Source organism: Procambarus clarkii, chromosome 55 (assembly GCF_040958095.1).
Source record: "Procambarus clarkii isolate CNS0578487 chromosome 55, FALCON_Pclarkii_2.0, whole genome shotgun sequence".
Taxonomy (NCBI): domain Eukaryota; kingdom Metazoa; phylum Arthropoda; class Malacostraca; order Decapoda; family Cambaridae; genus Procambarus; species Procambarus clarkii.
In genome coordinates, this window is record NC_091204.1 from 3,680,386 (window position 1) to 3,703,353 (window position 22,968).

The window sequence follows — 22,968 nt, forward strand, 5'->3', positions numbered from 1 at the left end:
TTATTATAGTTTTCATTGATTTACAAGGAGCTTTTGATAAAGCCAACAAAGAGGTTATTTTATATGAATTAGCTGGTCTTGGTGTTAAAGGGAGATTATTGCGCTGGATAGGGGATTATCTTTACGAAAGGAAGGCTCAGGTGTGGTATCAAGGTTGTATGTCAGGTGTGAGGTCTTTTGAACTCGGCACACCTCAGGGAGGAGTGTTGAGTCCCACCCTGTTTAATGTACTAATGAATAAGATAGCATCTGAGAGATACTCAAATGGGGTAACTCCAATCATATATGCCGATAATATTTTGTTTCAGGGCAAGGATATTTCAAAGGTTCAAACAGTGTTGGACAATTTCGGAAACCTGTGTCACCATATGGGACTGGTGGTTAATGAAAACAAAACTAAGTTTGAATGTAGAAGTCGGAGGCCCATTATATTGAAAATAAACGGTAAAAATATAGAGAGAGTTAATATATATAAATATTTAGGCATATACATTGGATATACCCATGAGAGTTTGGAAGCTGAGATGAACAGACTGTTGGGTCAATGTCGGAAGAGATTACAACCTCTGAAGGCCTTGGCATGCTGTGGAAAGGGAGTGGGAGTCCCTGTGCTACGAATGATATACTTGAGTACTGTAAGATCTCTTATTGATTATGCTGCACCTGTCATTTCTTGTTTTGGTAAAGGTAGGATGGGCAAGTTGGAGAAGGTACAAAATGAAGTCATGAGAATTATCTTAGGATGCCCAAGAAATGCTATGATTGAGATAATGAGGATGGAATTGAATCTGCAGAGTATTGGGGATAGAGTTGAAGAGATAAATGTAGCCTCTGCCATTAGATTAATGAGAGGTGGGGGAGCTAATGAATTAATCCTCTCGGTTCAAAAGGTGGGAAGTAGTGAACAGTGTATGATGAAGAAGAGAGTATATATGAATAAATTATGTTATAATGTTATAAAGTATGATGTTATTACAGAGTGTATTGCTGTGGCCAAGAGAAAATTTACACCACCATGGGAGGATTGTAATGTAGATGTAGTAATTACTTCCTTGCATAAGAAAAAAGTATGTATGAAATAGGAGAGCTGAGGGCAACATATGATTGTATAATTAGAAAACTGCCTACAGAAAACACTCTACATGTATATTGTAATGGGTCAGTAGCTAGGGATGGGAAGGCAGGATGTGGAGTCTCGATCAGGAAGTACACTGACATCGGCACTGTAGATCCTGTTATTGGACGCCACTTAACTGACAATGTCTCTTCAACGCAGGCTGAACTCCAAGGAGTATTAGCAGGATTACAGGAAGTAGTCAAATGTGGTAAAAATGCTTGCTTCTTTATTGACAGCAGAGGAGCGTTAGAGTCTTTAAATAGCAGACGCCCAGTGGATCAGAATATTGTGATAGAGTGTAGAGAGAATGTTAAGAGACTAGAAAAAACTGGGTATAAAGTAAGATTCATGTGGATCCCTTCACATGTGGGAATACTGTTGAATGAGGTAGTTGATGACATAGCGAAGAGAGCCACTGAAAAAACTCTTGTTGATGTTGTATGTCAGTTAACCTTGAAACAAATAAAAACAAGAATCAAGATGATCCAGGAGGGTGAAGAAATGATAAAGAGAATGGCAATGGTGGACAGTAGTAACACACTTAAGAATTATTCAATAATAAATACAAATTCATCCTTCACTTATGGTAAAGGAAAGTCTACTTGGAAGGATTCAATTTACATGAGATTAAGATTAGGATACAAATATATCTGGCAATACGGTGTTGATGTCAGTGAAAAAGATAAGGAGTGTAAATTATGTAGTATGCCACACGCCCACACCTTAGAACATTATGTATTAGAGTGTCAACATATTGAAAACTATAGAAATAAGGAAATAAATAGTGTACCACATCAAATTGTTTGGATGTGTGATAATGGTATGATAAACAGTATACTTAGGAGCTACAAGAATTTTGCCCCGAGAGTGTAACAATTATATGCTGTACTTACTATATAAACCTGCAATGTTAAATGGTATTCTTGTAATGTTATTCATCTATTTGTACTCACTGAATTTGTGCGCCCCTTGAGGGACTTGAAGTAGAGGGGGGTAGAAATAGCCTAAGCTACTCTATCCCTTTGAGATGTATTTCTTGCTTATCTCAATAAACATACTTGAATTTGAACCATACCAGTTTACTTGTAGAAGTATGGTGAATAAAACAGGTAGATATTTATATATAATGTGTGTATATAGCGTAATAACACCACACAGTATTGTTGGAGGAGAAATATTAGTGCGTCTGGCCTTGAGGGCGGCAGCCATCAGCTGACTGTGTGAGGTCCTACGTCTTTGTGCCTTTACTCACCATACAAGCTTAGATGTACAGTTATTGTGAACAAAACATGTAAATACTTATATATAACTTACAGCTTATACAAGCTTAGATGTACAGTTATTGTGAACAAAACATGTAAATACTTATATATAACGTCTGTATATAAAAGCAAAAACAGTATGGTGGGTGGAGAATGGTGGCAAGTCAGGTGAGGTGAGGGAGGGAGGGGGTGGCAGCCAGTGGCGGGCTGCCACTGCAACTCAGCATACCAACTTAGTGGCTCGTTATGGTGAACACGAATGTAGATACTTATATATAGCGTCTGTATATAGTGAATAAAAGCAAAAACAGTATTGTGGGAGGAGAATGTGGGTGAGTCAGGTGACTTGAGGGAGGGAGGAAGTAGCAACCAGTGGCGGGCTGCCACTGGCACTGCCACTCAGCATGCCAACTTAGTGGTTCGTTATGGTGAACACGAATGTAGATACTTATATATAACATCTGTATATAGTGAATTATAGCAAAAACAGTATTGTGGGAGGAGAATGTGGGTGAGTCAGATGACTTGAGGGAGGGCGTGAGTGGCTGGCTGGTACACGGCGGTCACTCCTCGTTACTTTTTGATTCATAATACCTACTTAGTGGTTCGTTAGAGTGAACAAAACATGCAGATACTTATATATAACCTGTGCTTATAGTGTAATAACCGACAAAGTATTTGTTCACTGATTGATGAACATAATTGAATCACCATATTTCACCGAATCACCATAGAACATAATATGCACACCATATTTTTGAGTACAGCGATGATTCACTCATTTTATTATATAAATATATCAAACTACACACTATTGAATAATATTACAGCAAAAAACTATGAAAAGTCAATCAGAGACATTGAAATAATTAGGTAATTATCTCTTTGTGGCAACTCCGGCCTGACAGCTGGCGAGCAACAGACCGCCTGGGACGCACGCTGAGTCAGCGCCTATTTTTTGCCAGACTTCCCCGCCCTATAGCGGGCAATATATGCCACTTATGATTTTTTTATTATTTTTCCCGTGATCAGTGAACACAAATTAACAGGTTAGGAAGAATTTTTTTTTTTTAAATTACATGCGCCTGTGGGGAAGAAATGATATTATACCCCTAGCATGTTAAAGGTTAAAGCACCCAAGAATAAAATTAAACTCCTATCTTCTCAGGTATCTGATTGAAGCTGGCGCTAATGTCAATGCCCAGACATGAGCAGGAGAGACTTCACTAACTTAAGCTTGTGAGAATGGGCACATTGATGTTGCTGACCTGTTACAGGCCGAGGCTAATACGGTGAGTGGTAAGCTATTACTGTATATTAATACATCAATGTGTTGAACAAACTGTTATGGAGAGCCACTATAGAAATTTAAAAATATTGGAAAGTATTTCTTGATACAACTTGGCCATCATTGTACCAGCAACAAAATCATAGCCTACTCACCTCATTAGAATCATAGTTAATTGTGCTCTACAGTATTTGAATCATGTAGTCTTTGCTTTTCAGGAATATTTTCATGAGCTGTATCCTTTCTGTGGGGAGCCCCTTTGACTCCCTGGACCTATCGGGCTAATGTGTGCTATAATAGACCGGGGCATTAGCTATGGAGTTCGACCTACCTGGGACCACGAGCCAGAACCTGGCCCCTTCAGAGCGGGTTGCAGGGTGCAATGGCCCTGGAAAACCCCCTTGTGGTTGGGGGTTTTTCCTTGTCTGTTATTGACTGGGGTTAGGCACCCAGAAATGTATGCATAACAAAACAAACCTCCACATGGCAAGAAACTAATAACTAAAAACTGAAAACAGGTAGAACTCCCTCCGATCCCAACGAAACAAGCAAACATCACATTCTACATCCGCGCTGCTTGTTCGTGCAGCCCTTCCTTCCCAGAGAGCCCGAGAGGGGGAGGGTGGAGCCCTGGACCTTCCTGCACCGGCTATTCAGTCATCCAGTTCATTCGCTAATGTGATCCGGGGCGGACTCTTCTCTGGCCTCAAATGCCTTGGCGGTGTTTTGCCTTCGTGGCGACTTTTGTTGTGTCGTTGTGTGTGGTGGCCACGTGTCCCTCATCAGTGCCGGGAGCTGTATGTGCTTAGGGGCTTCCTGCCCTAAGCTCCCTGCGAGTACTGCCCTTGCGTGTTAGGGTTATCTTCCCTGGGGCGTTCGGGAACTCATTTCCATGGAAGTTCTTGCGCTCGGCATTTACCTCGCCCTTGGGGCCAGCTGGGGCTTTGTGGCCATTGTTTGGCCTTGGGTAGGAAGTGGTATCATGCTGGTTGGGGTATCAAGGTGCTGTGTAGCCTGCCCACCTAGCAGTGGCCAGTACCTGTTTCCTCTGGGGACGCTATACTTTTGCAGGATTTTTCGTTTTTTCGTATGTTTTTGTTTTCTTGCCTGGTGGGGGTCTGCCTGGAGTGGCTATATTTCCACTAATAATATTTTAGTGGTCCTCTGCTAGGCCCCCATGATTGTACATGTCGCATGAGTTTCAGTTCACTCCCCCCTTGTTAGCTTTCGGTTTTAACCACTTAGCAAAACCTTGGGTGCTTCCCATATCAGTCTACTTATGGGCCCTGAAAAACCCTATCAAGGCTTAGTAGACCATTGGATATGTCTTCCGGGTCCCATCCCGCCTTGTGCAGGTTTGAAGGTTGTTGTGTGTCCTTGTCTCAGGGTGACAGTCACCTCTTTTGCCTCCGTCATGCTGCCTCTTGAGTCAACGACACCTTTGACCTGGAGTCTTGCGAGTCGTGTTCTCTGCTTGTTCTTCAATATTATTCTGATATTACTGTTAGGGTAAAGGCAGCATTCGCGTTGCATGCTAGCTTTGGGTTGCTGCAACGCGCTGGATTGGTTTCCCACCTGGATGCCCTGCGGCTGCCTCACTTTGGTTACAGGGACCCAGACCTGGGGGCGTTAGTCGCTTCGACTTTGGTTCAGACTGCGCTCCCTGGTCCTTGCCCTGATTTTAATCCTCCCCTTGCTTCTGGCTCCAAAACATCTGAGGGTTTTGGAGTTGGAACAGTTGGTAATGAGACTCGGGCAGCTTCGTGGGCTGCCCCATTCAGGTGGGGGATGGAGGCACTTGAGCCAGTTCCTCCTACCTAGGCTTCTGGGTCCCACCAGCAGGCCCCATTCTTGTCAACCTTTCCCCTGGACTCTGCATTTTCTTCAGGGGTAGAGAGTATGGAAGACTGCTCTTCATCTTGTCCCGAATTGGGGGATCCCGGGGATGGGGAGGAGTTGATCTGGGGACTTTGGGCCCCTTTGACTTTGCTTGGGTGCTAGTGCCCTCTTTGTGCGGCTTGTAGTTGCAGGGGTAGGGGGGTTTTCTATCCCCCCCCCCTTCCCTGTATGAGTATGATTTGGGTTCGGCTCCTCCCCGGGTTCAGTTCTGGGCCCCTTTGGGTACCTTGGCCCCCATCTTTCCAGAGGTTTTCTGCCTCGTATCTCCATGCGGGAGGTTCAGGAGGCTTTTACTGCATACCTCCTGCGAGACCTGAATTCCATCCTCTATTATGGGTTCGCCCTCTTTTGAGATTGGTACTTCTTCCCTGTATTGAGTGCGTGCGTTTGGAGGTTCCGGAGTGTTCCTGGCTGGTAAACTGCCCTTTGTTTTGTTGTGGGTGTGGCATGGGTTCTGTTGGTTCCACAATAAATCACAATAATCAGAAATCACAATAGCGGGAACGTAGGTTCGAACCTTTATCACGGCCCTTGTGGATCAAGGGAGTCGCAGTAGTCCAGTTGTGGGAGCATCCTCCGCGGCCTCACAGTCCGCAGGTCCAGCTCTTTTTTTATCTAAGAGATGAAAATCATAGGAAAAATAGTAGGATTAGGAGAAGGAATAAATTCAAAGGAGCATGTATGTGATTTTAGGAGGAAAGGAATATATGAGAAAGACAAGAACCGCCCCTTAAAGGTGATGTTTAATGGAGTGAAGTATATGACAGAAGGGCTTCGGAATACCAGAAAATGGCAATGTGATGAGGATGGCAAACTTTGGTCAATAAGACAAGACCTCTGAAAAGAGGACAGAGAAAAGTTGAAAATGAACCTCATTGAAGAGAGATGTCAAAATGGGGATAGAAATGAAGAAGAAAGGAATTCTTTTTTGTACAAAGTGTCAGGGACTGAAAAGCTTGTGAAATGGTACATAAAGTCAAAGCAAAAAAATCATTAACCCTTTAACTGCACGGCCTATAAATATGACACCCCCCTCCCCCCAGTGCGCAAGAAATAAATTCTCGGGAAAAAATTCTTTTCTGGGGGGAGCCCCGTCGGCTTCCCGCGGAGCTTTACCAGGCTGATATGCTAATGTCAGACTTTGGCATCAATCATGTGTATGGAGTTCTAGGGCCTACCGGGGACCATGACCAGAACCTGGCTCCCTCAGAGAGGCAAGGGGAGCAATGGCCTATAGAAACCCCCCGTGTGGTTGGAAGCATTCTATGTCTACCATCGACCGGTTCAAGCATCCAGAAAGGTAAGCATTCCAAAACAAACCCCCTATTCTGGTGAAAATTGCTACCTAAAAGCTGAACTAGTGGATAGAACTCCCCAACAGAAAACAAGCAAACTAGTATGACGTCATACGTCACTGTGCCGCTGTCTGCGCAGCTCCCCCCTCCCCGGGAGGGGGAAGGGGGAACCCCAGACCTTCCACGCCGGCTATTCACCCATCAGTTCTTTGGCTGATGCTTTAGGCACCGGTTATGTGCTCCGGCTCCAGTGGTTGTTTCAGCACTGTACCTAGAGTGTGGTGTCTGTTTTCTAGGTGGGTGCGTGAGCTGGGAGTGATTCTCCAGTAATCGGGCTGCATGCGCCTAGGGTTCCCTTCCCTAGGTTCCCTGTAAGTACTGCCCTTGGGGCTTGGGGCCACCTTCCACAAGTTCCTTGGGTCCTGCCCCTGCTAGGCCGTTTACTGCTTGGTTTTAGGCCGCTCTTTGTGTGCTTGGGTGTTCTGTCTCCCTTGTTTCGCCTTAGAGTAAGGGGCAGTTTTTGCACTGGTGGGGCGCAAGGTACTGTGCAGCTTGTCTTTACCAATCATGACGGCCAACTCTGTTCCGCTTGGGTACGCTGTCCTCTTGCGGGGTTTTCTTTTTCTTTTTGTTTATCTACCTGGTGGGGGGTCTGCCTTCGTTCTTGCCCCTTGTGTCCCTTGTGTTCTGAGTATTTTCTGGTGGTACCCCCTGCTAGGTCCCCGTGAGTGTACACGTCCCGGGGGTTCAGCTCTTAGAAAGTTGTTTGGTAGCTTTGGGTGCCAGTTAGCAGTACCTTGCCTGGGATTACCTGAGCGCGAGTCCTCTTATAGTAAACGCTCGGGACCCTGGGAAACCCCTGGGGGCGCGTGGGTCCGATGGATGTGACCCCAGAGTCCCCCCTTGCTTCCAGCGAGTTTGAGGGTTGCTCTCACCCCTTTTCTCTGGGTGACTCTGTTTTGCCTCCATCTGCTGCTTGTGGGGTCGGTGACACCTTCGACCCGGAGTCCTGCGAGTTTGATTGCTCGTTGTGGCTCGGTTACCCGGTTGTGCTGACTAAGCGGGTGCGGGCAGCAGGGGCGTTGCACTTTGAGCCTTGGTGGTGGCAACGTTCTCGTGGTTTACTCCCGGGAGCCCCGGGGCTGCCCCGTTTTGGTTCGTGTTGGGACTTGGGGGTGTTGGTTGCTTTGGTTCCATCCACGCCCCCTTGTCTTTCTCCTGGATCCCCCTTCCTGCCTGCATCCGGTTCCATACCGTCTGTAGGTTCGGGGCGGGGTTTTGATGGTGTTGAGACTCGGCCAGTCTCGGGGAATTCCCCTTCTGGGGTAGTGACGGGAGCATTTGAGCTTGTTCCTCCAGCCGTGTTGTAAGAGTCTGCCAGTGGGCTCCCTTCCTTAGTGTTTTCACGACTGCCCCGGTTTTCTGGTACAGCCGGGACTTTGGGGGAACGGCTCGGCCCCGGGGCCTGTCGTGTAGGTTCCCGGGGCTGGGGAGGGGCTGACTTGGGGGTCCTTGGCCCCGTTGGACCCCGTGGGTTTTTTTTATCCCCTTCTAGGCGGGGCTTGTGGTTACGCGGAGTGGGGTCTTTCCTCCCCACTCGCCGTACGTGCTGTTGGGCGTCGGCCCCTCCCCGGGCTCGGTTCCTTGGCCTTTAAGTCGGTTGGTTCCGTCCTGTGGGTGGATGTTTCCTCCCACCCTTTTTGGGACGGTGTTTTCGTCATGTTTCCCTGTTCTTGGGGTTCTACGTGACTTCTGGTCTCGGGTGCGCCTGTGCCTTTGTGTTCCTTCGGGACTAGTGTTGGCTTCTGTGTTCTCGAGGGTTCGGGAAGGTTTTCGTTACTTCCCGCATTATTGGAACGTCTGTCGGCTTCTCGTCCTTGTCACCGTTTTGGGCTACTTGTGGCCCGGTTGGGCTACTTGTGGGCCGGTTGGGCTACTTGTAGCCCTGTTGGGCTACTTGTAGCCCTGTTGGGCTACTTGTAGCCTTGTTGGGCTGCTTGTGGCCCGGTTGGGTTCCTTTTTCGGCTCTGTCTTCGCTTCATTGGCCGGTTTTATTGTTCCTGCTTCCTCTTTTGGCTACTTTTCTAGTGCAGTATTCCTGGTTGGTGCCTTCCCGCAGAGAGGGTTGTGCGGTTCGGCCAGCGTGTCATGCGCATGCGCCGTGGAGTTTGTTTTGGTTTGGGCGGTGTGTTTCAGTGTTGGTGTTTTGCGCCCTTTTTGCTCAAGTGCTTCGCCTCTCACTCTTCTCCTTGGCTGCAGTATGTGCCCCTTCGCTCCGGGGGTGTCCTGGTTCCCAGTTGTGGGGAGGACGCCGCGGTTTTCCCTGTCATGGGTGTGGGCCGCCTCCTTCGCCTCTACCCTGCTCTCCTGCGGGTCCGGCCGGGTCCAGGCTCTGGCGTCTTCACCTGGCGGTGCTTCCAGGTTCTTCTGGGCGCGGTTGAGTCGCGTCACGTTCGTGCCACCGTTCGCCAGGTGAGTTTCTGCGGTCTGGCGTCTTTTGGCCGGGCGCTGGATGCGGTGTTGTTTATGTACCTGTCTTTATTTAGGTATATTTTTGTACGACTGAGACCGTTCGCACACCAGTGACTGTCCCTTTTTCAACCCTTCCTGTCCCCCTCATGTGCATGTCCAACCCATGCTAGAGTCATTCAGGGGACCCACCTTTTTAAATGTTGTGAGGTGTGGGGATTGTGGGGTTGGTTCTGTACTCACCTGGTAAGGCTCTGGGCTGTGCTTGCAGGGTTTGAGCTCTGGCTCTTGGGTCCCGCCTATCTGGAAGAACTTGTGGGATAGTACCAGTGGAGTGCAATGGTGCTATAGGAACAGTTAGGGGAACACTGTATAACCATCAGCGGTCTGCGGTTGTTACACGACCTACTTGCGAGCATAAGCCTTATTGCTGGTACGTCCGTGGATTTCCGGGGCACACTAGCCTGTTTTCGAATAGAAGTTCCAGCCCGTCCTGGTTGTGGGGTATGTGGGCCTGCGGGCCGCTCCTAGCAGCTGCCTAGGAGCAGCCAAGCCAAGGCCGGTCTAGCCTGGCCTTGGGCCGGGCTTGGGGTGTAAATGAGCTCCCAGTACCCCATCCAGCAAGTATCGAGCGGGGTTTCTCCGCCGTCGGTCGCATGTTGTGCAGGTTTCTGGGCCTGCTGGGTTTTGTTGTGTCTCCGTTGGCCCTGTCTGGGGTCTGCCTGCTCCGTTCTCTGCCTTTGCAGAAGCGAGTTGCTATTTACATGTTGCGGTGGTGCCTGTTGCTGCTACTGCACGTGTGCATTGGTACCGTGTTTCGTGGTGGCGTATCCTTGTTCCTGTGTCCGGTTGTGGTGTGGCACTTTGCTGCTGTTTTGTGCCTGGGGTTTGCGTATGGGGGTTTGCTTGTTGTTTTTCGTGGTCTTCGGGTACCTGGTTTGGCACTCTCATGTGCGTGAGGGTTTTCTGTCCCTGCCTGATTGTCCACCCCTGGTGGTTTTTGTGCTTCTGCTCTTTCATCCTGCCTCCTCTGCAGCAGGGGTGTTCTGCGTGTGTTCCTTGGCTTCTTGGGCATTTTTCAGCCTGTGTCCTGTGGTGTGCTTCTTTGTCTCAGTCTATTGCAGTTGCTCGTACCCCTTGGTTCGGGTACTGTTCTGGCGGCAACGCTTCCGCCTTCTTTGGTTTCCTAGCTTGCCCTGCCGGTTGCTTTTTTGGGGTCTTGCGATGTCTCGCATCGGACCCGTCGTTTCTGAACTCCTGGCAGGCTTGCTTGCTTTGGGGAGTTTTTCTGTTCGGCAGATGTTCCATCTCTTTGTGCCGACTGGGTTTCGGTGGTCGCGCCCGAGATCTTCCTGCGGCTCCACCTTTTCCTGGGCTCGGAGGGGTCTTGTCGGGGCTGCTTACGTTCTGCCTCGCAGTCTCGCCTCCGGTTGGTGGTCGGGTGGCTTCGTGGTAGGTGTCCCACCTGCGTGCTTCTCTTGGCGGCAGTATGGGGTATTTTGGCGGTCCTTCCTTTTCCTGTCCCTTCTTAGGTGGTTACTCTTGTTAGCGTCGGCTTGGTTTTCTGGTGGGGGTTGGGGGCCGTCATCTTGCCACATACTGTCGGCTTTTTTCGTGCGGCGCTGGTGGAGCCGCTTCGGCTTGCTTTCAGTCTTGGTGTTGCTTCTGCACCGTTAGTAAGCTGTCTCGTGCGTCGTTTCACCTCCGGCCTGTTCGTGCGCCGCTTGCACCATCCTGGTCTCTGGTCAGCGTGCTCTGTCTTCTCCTCGGTTGGTAGTGCCCCTTCGGTTCTGGTGTGTTTTTTCGTCGGCTCTTTTTTCCTTTTGGCATTTGCCTCTGGGGGTCGGGTCACTGAGTTTTCTTGCTCCTTCGATTTTAGTGTTTTGGTTGTTCGGTCGCAGCAGTCTCCATCTTTTCTGGCGCGGGGCTGGGCTGCTGCGTTCTGGAGGGATCCATGGTTTGTTGGTGCTTCGTTGGTCGGGCCGGGGGTGTGTTGTGTTTTATGTTCAGTGGCGGCCCTCCGCTGTTGTTTGCGTGCCACGGCGTCTGTGTCCGGAGCGCGTTTTGCGTTGATCCGGTTCTGTTCTTCCCGGTTCGCGGGTGATGGTGTCCCGGGTTGTCAGCCGTGTTCTTGCGGCTAAGCTGCCTGTGTTCTTCCCTCATGCCCGTGGCATTCGTGGCTTCGCTGCTCTCGCTGCCGTCTGGGCAATGTGTCCTTGTGGTCCTTCGAGCATGGATTTTTGGTGTTCATACGGGGCCTTGCTGCTCGTTGCTCTCGTGTTGTTCCTGGGACTTTTCGGGGCTGTGGCGCCTTGTGTTGGCGTTTGCTGCCGGTTGTCTCGCTTCCGTGGGGGGTGCGTGGTGTCCGCCTCCCGGTTCCGTCCCTTTGACCTTCCTCTGTGGGTAGTTAGCTCCGGGGAGCCGATGGGGCTCCCCCCAGAAAATCAGCGTTGAATGTAATGAAACGCCATTTTCTGGGTGAGACCCGGAGGCTCCCCGGCAACCCTCCCTCCCTCCGGTCGGCGATTTTTCGCGTGTTTTGAGATCCAGCCTTAGAACTGATGGGTGGATAGCTGGCGTGGGAGGTCTGGGGCTCCCCCTTCCCCCTCCCGGGGAGGGGGGAGCTGCGCAGACAGCGGCGCGGTGACGTATGACGTCATACTAGTTTGCTTGTTTTCTGTTGAGTTCTATCCACTAGTTCAGCTTTAGGTAGCAATTTTCACCAGAATAGGGGGTTTGTTTTGGAATGCTTACCTTTCTGGATGCTTGACCCGGTCGATAGCAGACATAGAATGCTTCCAACTACACGGGGGTTTCTATAGGCCATTGCTTCCCTTGCCTCTCTGAGGGGGCCAGGTTTTGGCCGTGGTCCCTGGTAGGCCCTAGAACTCCATACACATGACTGATGCCAAAGTCTGACATTAGCATATCAGCCTGGTAAAGCTCCGGGGAGCCGACGGGGCTCCCCCCAGAAAAACTGAGTAAATTCGATGTACAGAATCTTCCAGGTCGAAAACCATACTGTCTGTCTGATATTATATAATTTCTCTCCAGATATTCTACCCATTTAGTTGTTATTATTTTTTCAAATATTTTGACTATTAAACTTGTCAATAATACAGGTCTATAATTGAGGGGGTATTCCCTGCTGCCACTTTTGTAGATTGGAACTATGTTAGCCTTTTTCCCCACATCTGCTACGACTCCTGTACACGAGATGTCTGAAAAATCAGCTGAAGTGGAATGCTGAGCTCGACTGCACATTCTCTCAGAACCCATGGTGAAACTCCATCTGGGCCAACTGCTTTGTTCTTACTCAGCTCCAAGAGCTTTCGTTTCACTTCGTTTCTAGACACCTCTATGTGCTATATGCTGTTCTCTAGAATTCTTGTGGAAGGCGGTCCTTCCTTTTCCTGTTCCTTCTTAGGTGGTTACTCTTGTTAGCTTGGTTTACTCTCGGCTTGGTTTTCTGGTGGGGGTTGGGGGCCGTCGTCTTGCCACATACTGTCGCCTCTTTTCGTGCAGCGCGGGCGGAGCCACTTCAGCTTGCTTTCGGTCTTGGTGTTGCTTCTGCACCGTTGGTAAGCTGTCTTGTGCGTCGTTTCACCTCCGGCCTGTGCGTGCGCCACTTGCACCATCCTGGTCTCTGGTCAGCGTGCTCTGTCTTCTCCTCGGTTGGTAGTGCCCCTTCGGTTCCGGTGTGTTTTTTCGTCGGCTCTTTCCTTTTGGCCTTTGCCTCTGGGGGTCGAGTCGCTGTGTTTTCTTGCTCCTTCGGTTTTAGCGTTTTGGTTGTTCGGTGGCAGCAGTCTCCATCTTTTCTGGCGTGGGGTGGGGCTGCTGCGTTCTGGAGGAGTCCATGGTTTGCTGGTGCTTCGTTGGTCGGGCCGGGAGTGTATCGTTTTTTGTGTTCAGTTGCGGCCCTCCGCTGTTGTTTGCGTGCCACGGTGTTTGGGTTCGGAGCGCGTTTTGTGTTGATCCGGTTCTGTTCTTCCCGGTTCGCGGGTGATAGTGTCCCGGGTGGTCGGCCGTGTTCTTGCGGCTAAACTGCCTGTATTCTTCCCTCATGCCTGTGGCATTCGTGGCTTCGCTGCCGTCTGGGTGACGTGGCCTTGCGGTCTTTCGGGCATTGATTTTTGGTGTTCGTGCAGGGGCCTTGCTGCTCGTTGTTCTCGTGTTGTTCCCGGGACTTTTCGGGGCTGTGGCGCCTTGTGTTGGCGTTTGCTGCCGGTTGTCTCGCTTCCGTGGGAGGTGCGTGGTGCCCGCCTCCTGGTTCCGTCCCTTTGACCTTCCTCTGTGGGTAGTTAGCTCCGGGGAGCCGATGGAGCTCCCCCCAGAAAACCAGCGTTGAATGTAATGAAACGCCATTTTCTGGGTGAGACCCGGAGGCTCTCCGGCAACCCTCCCTCCCTCCGGTTGGCGGTTTTTCGCGTGTTTTGACATCCAGCCTCAGAACTGATGGGTGGATAGCTGGCGTGGGAGGTCTGGGGCTCCCCCTTCCCCCCTCCCGGGGAGGGGGGAGCTGCGCAGACAGCGGCGCGGTGACGTATGACGTCATACTAGTTTCCTTGTTTTCTGTGTTGAAGAGTTCTATCCACTAGTTCGGCTTTAGGTAGCAATTTTCACCAGAATAGGGGTTTGTTTTGGAATGCTTACCTTTCTGGATGCTTGACCCGGTCAATGGCAGACATAGAATGCTTCCAACCACACGGGGGTTTCTATAGGCCATTGCTCCCCTTGCCTCTCTGAGGGGGCCAGGTTCTGGCCGTGGTCCCCGGTAGGCCCTAGAACTCCATACACATGACTGATGCCAGTCTGACATTAGCATATCAGCCGGTAAAGCTCCGGGGAGCCTCCGGATCTCACCCAGAAAATGGCGTTTCATTACATTCAACGCTGGTTTTATGATTGGGCTGCAGTGATTTTACCGAAGAGATTATTGGTTGGGTTGAGTTGACTGCATCTATCTGGACCTAAAAAAAGGCTTTTGACAGAGTTATACATAAGAGCATATACATATACCTCAATTCTCGCCCTCCCTCCCTCACCAAAATTCCTCCTTCCACAATACTACGCACAATGCTAATTATAACCACATTCCTGCTATTATCACAATCCTGGTCACTAATTCCTGTAAATGAACAATTGACCACACATTTATTTTGAAAAGGAACCTAAGAAATCATTTGAAGATTCCTAGATGGACGAAATAATGCTGTGGTGCTGTGGCTAGCGCTGTGAACATTGTGAACAGCATTGAATCACTGATATTTGAACATTGTACCCAGTCATTATCACACTCAGGCTCTTCTATAACACTATCATAGCTAAATAATACAAGTTATATATATATATTTTGACATTATTAGGCGATGCTGTGGTCACACGCTGAACAGCAGTGCTGTGCGCTCATGCTGTGAGCGCCAGCCTTGGTTGCTCACACACTACTGAGGCTCCCACACCCGGGAATGTGGACCACGATTTTTTTTAAAGATGGCATCTGTTTACAAGAGCCCTGAGGAAGCTGATGTGAACCCCATGTAGCCGCGGGAGTTTTGAATGGAACATGAAAAATACAAATACCCGGAGGCGCGTTGCGCAAACCAGACGTGAGCCTGCAGGCGCGTTGCGCAGTTTAAGGGTTAAAGAATTCTGATAAAGAAAAAGATCTAGGGGTGGTTGTAGATAGAAAAGTATCACCTGAGGACCACATAAAGAATATTGTGCGAGGAGCCTATGCCACGCTTTCTAACTTCAGAATTGCCATTGCAGAATTGCCAAAGTGTATAGTCTGTAAATAGATTGTATATAGAGTATACATGAATTAGCATGATACATGGTAAATATGTGCAACATAAGTGTACATAAGTGTCATGCACGTAACACAGTGTCCTCGGATAGTATGGACATTTTACTGCCATAATATAGTGTACGTGTTTATTATACATAGGATTAGCACATAAATGCAAATAAAATGTATTCGGAACTGTGCGCAAAAAATGAACAAAAATATATTCGTGGCAACTCGCGCGCCCCACCCCAGGTGCCCTACTGGCCCCGGGAGCGTACGTCATGGGCGAACGTGGAATGATGATGTCACACGCCGACTTACGGACCCCATAGCAGCCAAAGTAAGTTCAATTTTGAATTTTTTTTTACATACCCATACTGAGGGAAGGGTTTTTGACACTTTAAAAAAACAAAAGAATTTTTTCAAGATAATTTATTTCCTGCGCACTGATGGGGGGGGGGGGGGCGGCGCAGTTAAAGGGTTAAATACTTGGATGGCGAAATACTAAAGAAATTGTTCATGACTTTTGTTAGGCCAAAGCTAGAAATAGAAAATGCAGCGGTTGTGTGATGCCCATGTCTTAAGAAGCACATCAACAAACTGGAAAAGGTGCAAAGACATGCTACTAAGTGGCTCCCTGAACTGAAGGGTAAGAGCTACGAGGAGAGGTTAGAGGCATTAAATATGCAAAAACTAGAAGATAGAAGAAAATGAGGTGATATGATCACTACGTACAAAATAGCAACAGGAATCGCTAAAATTGATAGGGAAGAATGCCTTAGACCAGGAACTTCAAGAACAAGAGGTCATAGATTTAAACTATACAAAAATGCCGAAGAAATATAAGAAAATTCACTTTTGTAAATAGAGTGGTAGATGGTTGGAACAAGTTAGGTGAGAAGGTGGTGGAGGCTAAAACTGTCAGTAGTTTCAAAACATTATAGGACAAAGAGTGCTGGGGAGACAGGACACCATGAGCGTAGCTCTCATCCTGTAACTACACTTAGGTAATTACACATTTGAGTGGCGAGAAACTTCTACCGTTATGTAGGTTTTGCTATGGGGCAATTTTGATCACCTTAACCCTCAAACCGCTTTTGGCAAAAAATCGCTTGTCAAAAAGGGCCTCTTTGCCTTCAACACAAACAGGTGCAAAACAAAAAAAAAATCGTCCTATAAATGTGTTCATTTGTGTTCCCTGATCACGGAAAAAATAACAAAAGAATCGTAGGTGGCATATTTTGGCCGCAATAGGACGGGGAAGTCTGGCAAAAAAAAATAGGCGTTAACAGAGCAGGCGCCAGACAAGGTCTGCTCCGCCCCAGCTGTCAGGCAGAGGGTGCCACAAAGATATTATTATCTAATTATTTCAATGTCTCTGATTTTTTCTTTGTAGTTTTTGCAGTAATATTATTCAATAGTGTGTATTGTGATTTATGTAATAAAATGTGTGAACCATCGTTGTACTCAAAATTATTGTGTTCATATTAGTGATTCAATTATTATGTTCATAAAACAATAAACAAATAGCTTTGCTGTTATTACACTATATACAGTACAAACTTTGATTCAACGTACTATATGGGACCGACCCCAGTTCGTTGGAGCGTTGGATTCGTTGCAAGAGGTGACCTTCAGGAGGCGTTTGCATCAGTCTTTTTTTTCTTGTAGACAAAAAAATGCATTATCATATTATATACTGTACCTATATATTATTACTCTACTAACAAATACTGTGTTACATTTGTTATTTACCTTATTGTTGGAGTTAAGTCCATCTTGAAGTCTCATGGAGTTGTGAATGCTGTACAGTAAATACATACTGTAGTGTATTATGCCATTAACACTTGTGTTGAGTAGTTCTGCTGTATGTTGAGTACTACAATAAAGTTTATGAAAACTATTGTACACTAAAATTAATGCAACTTTAATTTTAGCACTATATTTCGATTTGTCAAGAAGCTGGAGTGTTCATTCCGCGACTTTGTTGGACATATCAGCACAATCAAGGAACATCCGTGCACCATGTCGGCTCCAAATGCACACATTGTGTCAGTGATGGCTGACTGGTGGGTGGATGGGCAGGTAGGCAGGGATGAAGAGGCTGAAATGTAGGCAGGCAGGCAGGAAGAGGCTGGGAGGTAGGCAGGGATGGAGAGGCTGAAATGTAGGCAGGCAGGCAGGAAGAGGCAGGCAGGCAGGCAGGCAGGCAGGCAGGCAGGCAGGCAGGCAGAGCTAGGGAGGGAGGCAGGGAGGGAGGCAAGCAGGCAGAGAGAGGCTGAGATATAGGCAGGGAGGCAGGCAATGCTTGGGAGGGAGGCAGGGAGGGAGGGAGGGAGGCAGGCAGGCAGGCAGGCAGGCAGGCAGGCAGGCAGGCAGGCAGGCAGGCAGGCAGAGCTTGGGAGGGAGGCAGGCAGGCAGAGCTTGGGAGGGAGGCAGGCAGGCAGGAAGGCAGGGAGGCAGGCAGGCAGGAAGACAGGGAGGCAGGCAGGCAGGCAGAGCTAGGGAGGGAGGGAGGCAGGCAGGCAGGCAGAGCTAGGGAGGGAGGCAGGCAGGCAGGCAGGCAGAGCTAGGGAGGGAGGCAAGCAGGCAGGGAGAGGCTGAGATGTAGGCAGGGAGGGAGGCAGGCAGGCAGGCAGGCAGGCAGAGCTAGGGAGGGAGGCAGAGCTAGGGAGGGAGGCAAGCAGGCAGGGAGAGGCTGAGATGTAGGCAGGGAGGGAGGCAGGCAGGCAGAGCTTGGGAGGAAGGCAGGGAGGCAGGCAATGCTTGGGAGGGAGGGAGGCAGGGAGGGAGGCAGGCAGGCAGGCAGGCAGGCAGGCAGGCAGAGCTTGGGAGGGAGGCAGGCAGGCAGAGCTTGGGAGGGAGGCAGAGCTTGGGAGGGAGGCAGGCAGGGAGGCAGAGCTTGGGAGGGAGGCAGGCAGGCAGAACTTGGGAGGGAGGCAGGCAGGCAGGCAGAGCTTGGGAGGGAGACAGGCAGGCAGAGCTTGGGAGGGAGAGGCAGGGAGGGAGGCAGGCACGGAGGGAGGCAGGCAAAGAGGGAGGAAGGCACGGAGGGAGGCAGGCAGAGCTTCAGATTCAGATTCAGATTCAGATGTTTATTCAGGTAAGGTATATACATACAAGTGATGTTACATTAATGGATTGATATATAGATAGAGCTAGTACATACAATGCCTAAAGCCACTATTACGCAATGCGTTTCGGGCAAGCTTCAGCTTGGGAGGGAGGCAGAGCTTGCGAGGAAGGCAGGGAGGGAGGGAGGCAGGCAGGCAGGCAGGCAGGCAGAGGCTGGGATGGAGGCTGATAGCATGATAGCCTCCCTCCCAGGGAGGGAGGGAGGCAGGCAGGCAGGGGCTGGGAGGGAGGCTGATAGCATGATAGCCTCCCTCCCCGGAAGGGAGGCAGGCAGGCAGGCAGAGGCTGGGAGGGAGGCTGGGAGGGAGGCAGGCAGGCAGAGGCTGGGAGGGAGGCTGGGAGGGAGGCAGGCAGGCAGGCAGAGGCTGGGAGGGAGCCAGGGAGGGAGGCTGGGAGGGAGGGAGGGAGGCAGGCAGGTAGGCAGGCAGAGGCTAGGAGGAAGGCTGGGAGGGAGGCAGGCAGGCAGAGGCTGGGAGGGAGCCAGGGAAGGAGAGGATGGAGATGGATTGATGGAAGGATGGATGATTTGAGGGAGAGAGGGAGCGATGGAGGTATGGAGATTGAGTTGAGCAGTGTGTGTGTGTGTGTATGGGCTGTAGGGGTGGGGGGGGGAGGTGTGTCCGTGGTGATGAAGGGACCGGCTCATCAATAAGCCTAACTCACTTGACCCGTTAACTTTTTTTTAACTTGATTTGTTTCTTAAATTCTGGATGGATGGAGGGAGAAAGGGGATGGATGGAGAGAGGGAGGTAGGGGGAGAGAGAGAGAGAGAGAGAGAGAGAGAGAGAGAGAGAGAGAGAGAGAGAGAGAGAGAGGGAGGGAGGGAGGGAGGGAGGGAGGGAGAGAGAGAGAGAGGGAGGGAGGGAGAGGGATGGAGGGAGGGAGGGAGAGGGATGGAGAGAGGGAGGGAGGGAGGGAGGGAGGGAAGGAAGGAGTGAGAGAGGGAGGGATAATAAGAGAGGGAGGGATAATAAGAGAGGGAGGGATAATAAGAGAGGGAGGGATAATAAGAGAGGGAGGGATAATAAGAGAGGGAGGGATAATAAGAGAGGGAGGGATAATAAGAGAGGGAGGGATAATAAGAGAGGGAGGATAATAAGAGATATAAAAAAACTTATTTTAGAACTGATTTATTTATTTTATTATTTCGAGGCCGTAGTCGCTGAACTGTGGCGACGACATCGAAGGAAACACACATGGTGCTGTGTGTACAGGGATTACACCCGTCCACTCACTCATGCTGGAGTTGTTTCAATAACTGTACAGTAATTTCTCAAATAACAGATGTCTATCATATTACAGTATATTTTCAATTTTATTTAGTTTAGTTTAATTAGGATAATAAAAAGCTATAAAACATTGGTTTTACAAATTATTTATTAATATGAAACTTTCAGAAGTCATGGGTCACTGAACTATGACGACACAGACGAAAGTGAGTGAAACCTCACTGTAAAGTGAGGTTTACAGTACAGTATTCTCTTATCTGTCCACCCTCACTCATCTTGTTTCATCACAGAAAATGTCTATAAGGAGATTTTACCACATGTAGCTAGGTAATCACGCTTCATCCTTTAAATTAATGTACAAAGATACGTGTGCCCCAAATCAGTGAACGAAAATCATGGAAACTCGGTTGTTCACTTGTGTGGATCACTCTGGCTGGTGTTTGTGTGGACCACTCTGGCTGGTGTTTGTGTGGATCACTCTGGCTGGTGTTTGTGTGGACCACTCTGGCTGGTGTTTGTGTGGATCACTCTGGCTGGTGTTTGTGTGGACCATTCTGGCTGGTGTTTGTGTGGATCACTCTGGCTGGTGTTTGTGTGGACCACTCTGGCTGGTGTTTGTGTGGACCATTTTGGCTGGTGTTTGTGTGGACCATTTTGGCTGGTGTTTGTGTGGACCATTTTGGCTGGTGTTTGGTTCATACGGTTCACTTGTGTGATCCAACTTGTCTTATGAAGGAATTATTAATTGTAGTCTGTGATAGAATGGGAAAGTTTTCCACCACTCTGTGAACTCTGTCCCAAAATCGTAAGCTTGTGGACCACTTGTGGTCCACATGAGTGGTCCACTTGGGTGGTCCACTTGTGTGATCTAACTTGTCATATGAGAGAATTATTAATTGTAATCTGTGATAGAATGGGAAAGTTTTCCACCAGTCTGTGAACTCTGTCTGGACATCGTAAGCAAATCCGAACATCCCCCGCTTCGGCGAACCGGGTAAGTAAATTCGGCCTGAAAAGTGTGCGAACTAGAGATTCATTGAATCGGGGTAAGTTGAATCGAGGTTGTACTGTACACAGGTTATATATACATATCTGCATGTTTTGTTCACGATAACGACCCACTAAGTTGGTATAGTGAGTCAAAAAGCAACGAAGAGTGGCCTTCACTCACCAGCCAGTCAGTCAGTCAGTTAGCCACTCGCCACCACTCACTCACCTCCTCAATCGCCAATATACTCCTCCAACCATACTGTTTCTGGGGGGAGCCCCGTTGGCTCCCCGGAGCTATCCAGGCTGGATGGATATTGTATATCTGTCTGGCATCAGTCAATGCATGGAGTTCTTGCCTACCGGGACCACGAGCCAGAACCTGGCCACCTCTAGAGAGGCACGAGGAGCAATGGCCTTTAGAGAACCCCCTGTGGTTGGGAGCATTCTATGCCTGCCATCGACGTGTGTTGTCTGTACGTACTCCAGTTCACCCAAGCCACTGATAATGAGATGCGGGAGCAGGCAGCTACGTCGTTGCATGCTAGATTTAGGTTGCTGCAACACGCTCAGTTGGTTGCGGCCCCGGATGCCCCGAGACTGCCTCGTTTTGGTTATAGGGACCCAGACTTGTCGGTGGGAGTCGCTTCGGCTATGATTCCATCCGCTCCTCCTAGTCCTTTCCATTCTGTAGTGCATTCGGCCCCTCCCACCCTTTGCTTCCGGCTCTGAAGCATCTGAGGGTTTTGGAGTCGTGACAGGGTCTAGTCGGTGTAGAGACTCGGGCAGTCTCGGGGGGGGGGGGGGGGGTCCCCTTCTGGGGGATGCGGCAGAGGCATTCAAGTCTGGTCCTGCTGCCGGAGTTTCTGTGTCTGGCCAGTGGGCCCCCTTCGTTCCTGCTTTTTCGGCAGCTCCCGCCTTTGGAGGTGAAGGGTTTGGAAGCCGGCCCAACCCCGGGTCCTCAGGGTGAGCTTCCCGAGGTTGGGGAGGGGTTGGCTTTTTGGCCTTGGGCCCCCGTTGGACCCTGCCTGGGTTTTTCTGCCCTCCAAGTGGGGCTTGGTGTTACAAGGAGAGGGGTTCTCTTTCGCTCCCTCCGCGTACGAGTTGGATTTGGTGTCCACCCCTCCCCAGGTTCGGTTCTGTGATCCTGCGGGTTCTTTGGTTCCATCTTTACGGAGGTTTCCGGCTTCCCGCGTCTCGTCTTCTGAGGTGAGGGAGGCCCTGGCGGCGTTCCTCCTGCACGACGCGGATTATGCCTTCGTGATGAATCCGCGTTCCTTCGTGTACTGTTCTTCTTGTTCGTACTGGGTTCGTTATGAAGTTCCGGAGTCGGCCTGGTCGGCAGATTGTCCTCTTTTCTTGTTGGAGGGTTGGCACACGTTCTGTCGGTCCCGTGCGCTTGAGTCGGCGCGGGACCGCGCCGACTCAAGAGAGACTTGAGAGACTTGAGAGACTCAGTCGGCGTTTCAGGTTTTCCTGGGGGGCGACTTTGAGCATCTCAATGCTTGTTTGTTCGCCCCTGCCCTTCCGCGGGATGTTGGTGTCATGCAGCTTCACGTGCAGGTTCCTTTCCTTTCAGCTGCCTTGATTGTGGAGGATTTGCGTACTCGTGGCCTGCATGCTTTGGTCCTGAGTTTCTTTTTCCTCCTTTAGCTGTCCTCGTACTGGCTTGAGTTGGATGTGGGGGTACTTGGGGCCGCGGCCAGGTCCGGTGCGTTGCCTTCCGTTGTGCAGGTGTCGTCTGCTTTGGTGAAGCTCTTCGCGCCACTCCTGCGTGATGTGGTTTTGCAGTTCTATGCTTCTCGCTTCGCATGTTGGCATTCGGTGCTGGCTTCTTCCTTAGATTCCATTTGGGTGCTGGCTCTTCGGTTGTCTTCGCGTTTTTGTCCGTTGCTGTTTGCTGAATCGGCTGTCGTGCAGTACCTGCAGGCGGCCTCGGTTAGTTGTCGGTCTATGTCTGCGTTGTTATTGCCGCCGGGGGGGGGGGGGGGGGTTGGGGGGGGCCCCCGTGGGGGGCCTTCCGGGAAGGGTCGTGCCAGGGCTCAGGGATCTTTTCATCGTGGTAGGCCATTGATGCCAGATTCGGGGCAGGCGCAGCCTATGGTTCCAGCAGTTTCTGGTCGGCGCGGGGATCACCCTCATTATCGCTTGGATTCTCGCAAGACGCATCGGTTCTTTCACGGTATGTCCCATTGACAGGGCGATGGAGGGGGGGTTGCTCGGCCTGGTTGCTCGCGCTTGGTCCCGTGATTCGCAGGCTTTTCGGGTCATTTCGTGCCACCTGTGGTGGCGTTGGGTGGCTCCTCCTCCCTTGGGGGGGGGGGATCGGGGCTGGCAAGGCAGGCCTCTTTTCCTGCACTCTGTCAGATCATTTCGGAGTCGGTTTGCTTTGGCGTAGTCGAAACGACTATGTCCCTGAGGTGGGTTTTTCGCCTGTCTCCGGTCCCGAAACAGGACTGCGTGGAACTCCGGTTCATTCTAGACTTCTCCCGTCTGAAC

General features: G+C 50.0%; 1 long non-coding RNA gene across 1 annotated transcript in view; it reads left to right on the forward strand.

Moving 5' to 3' along the window:
- Positions 1–3,541: 3,541 nt before the first annotated feature.
- LOC138352890 (uncharacterized) overlaps positions 3,542–22,968 on the forward strand; it is a 460,756-nt gene continuing 441,329 nt past the window's right edge. Inside the window, exon 1 of the long non-coding RNA XR_011222928.1 lies at positions 3,542–3,671. This is a non-coding gene — a long non-coding RNA (uncharacterized lncRNA). The remainder of the gene's footprint in view (positions 3,672–22,968) is intronic.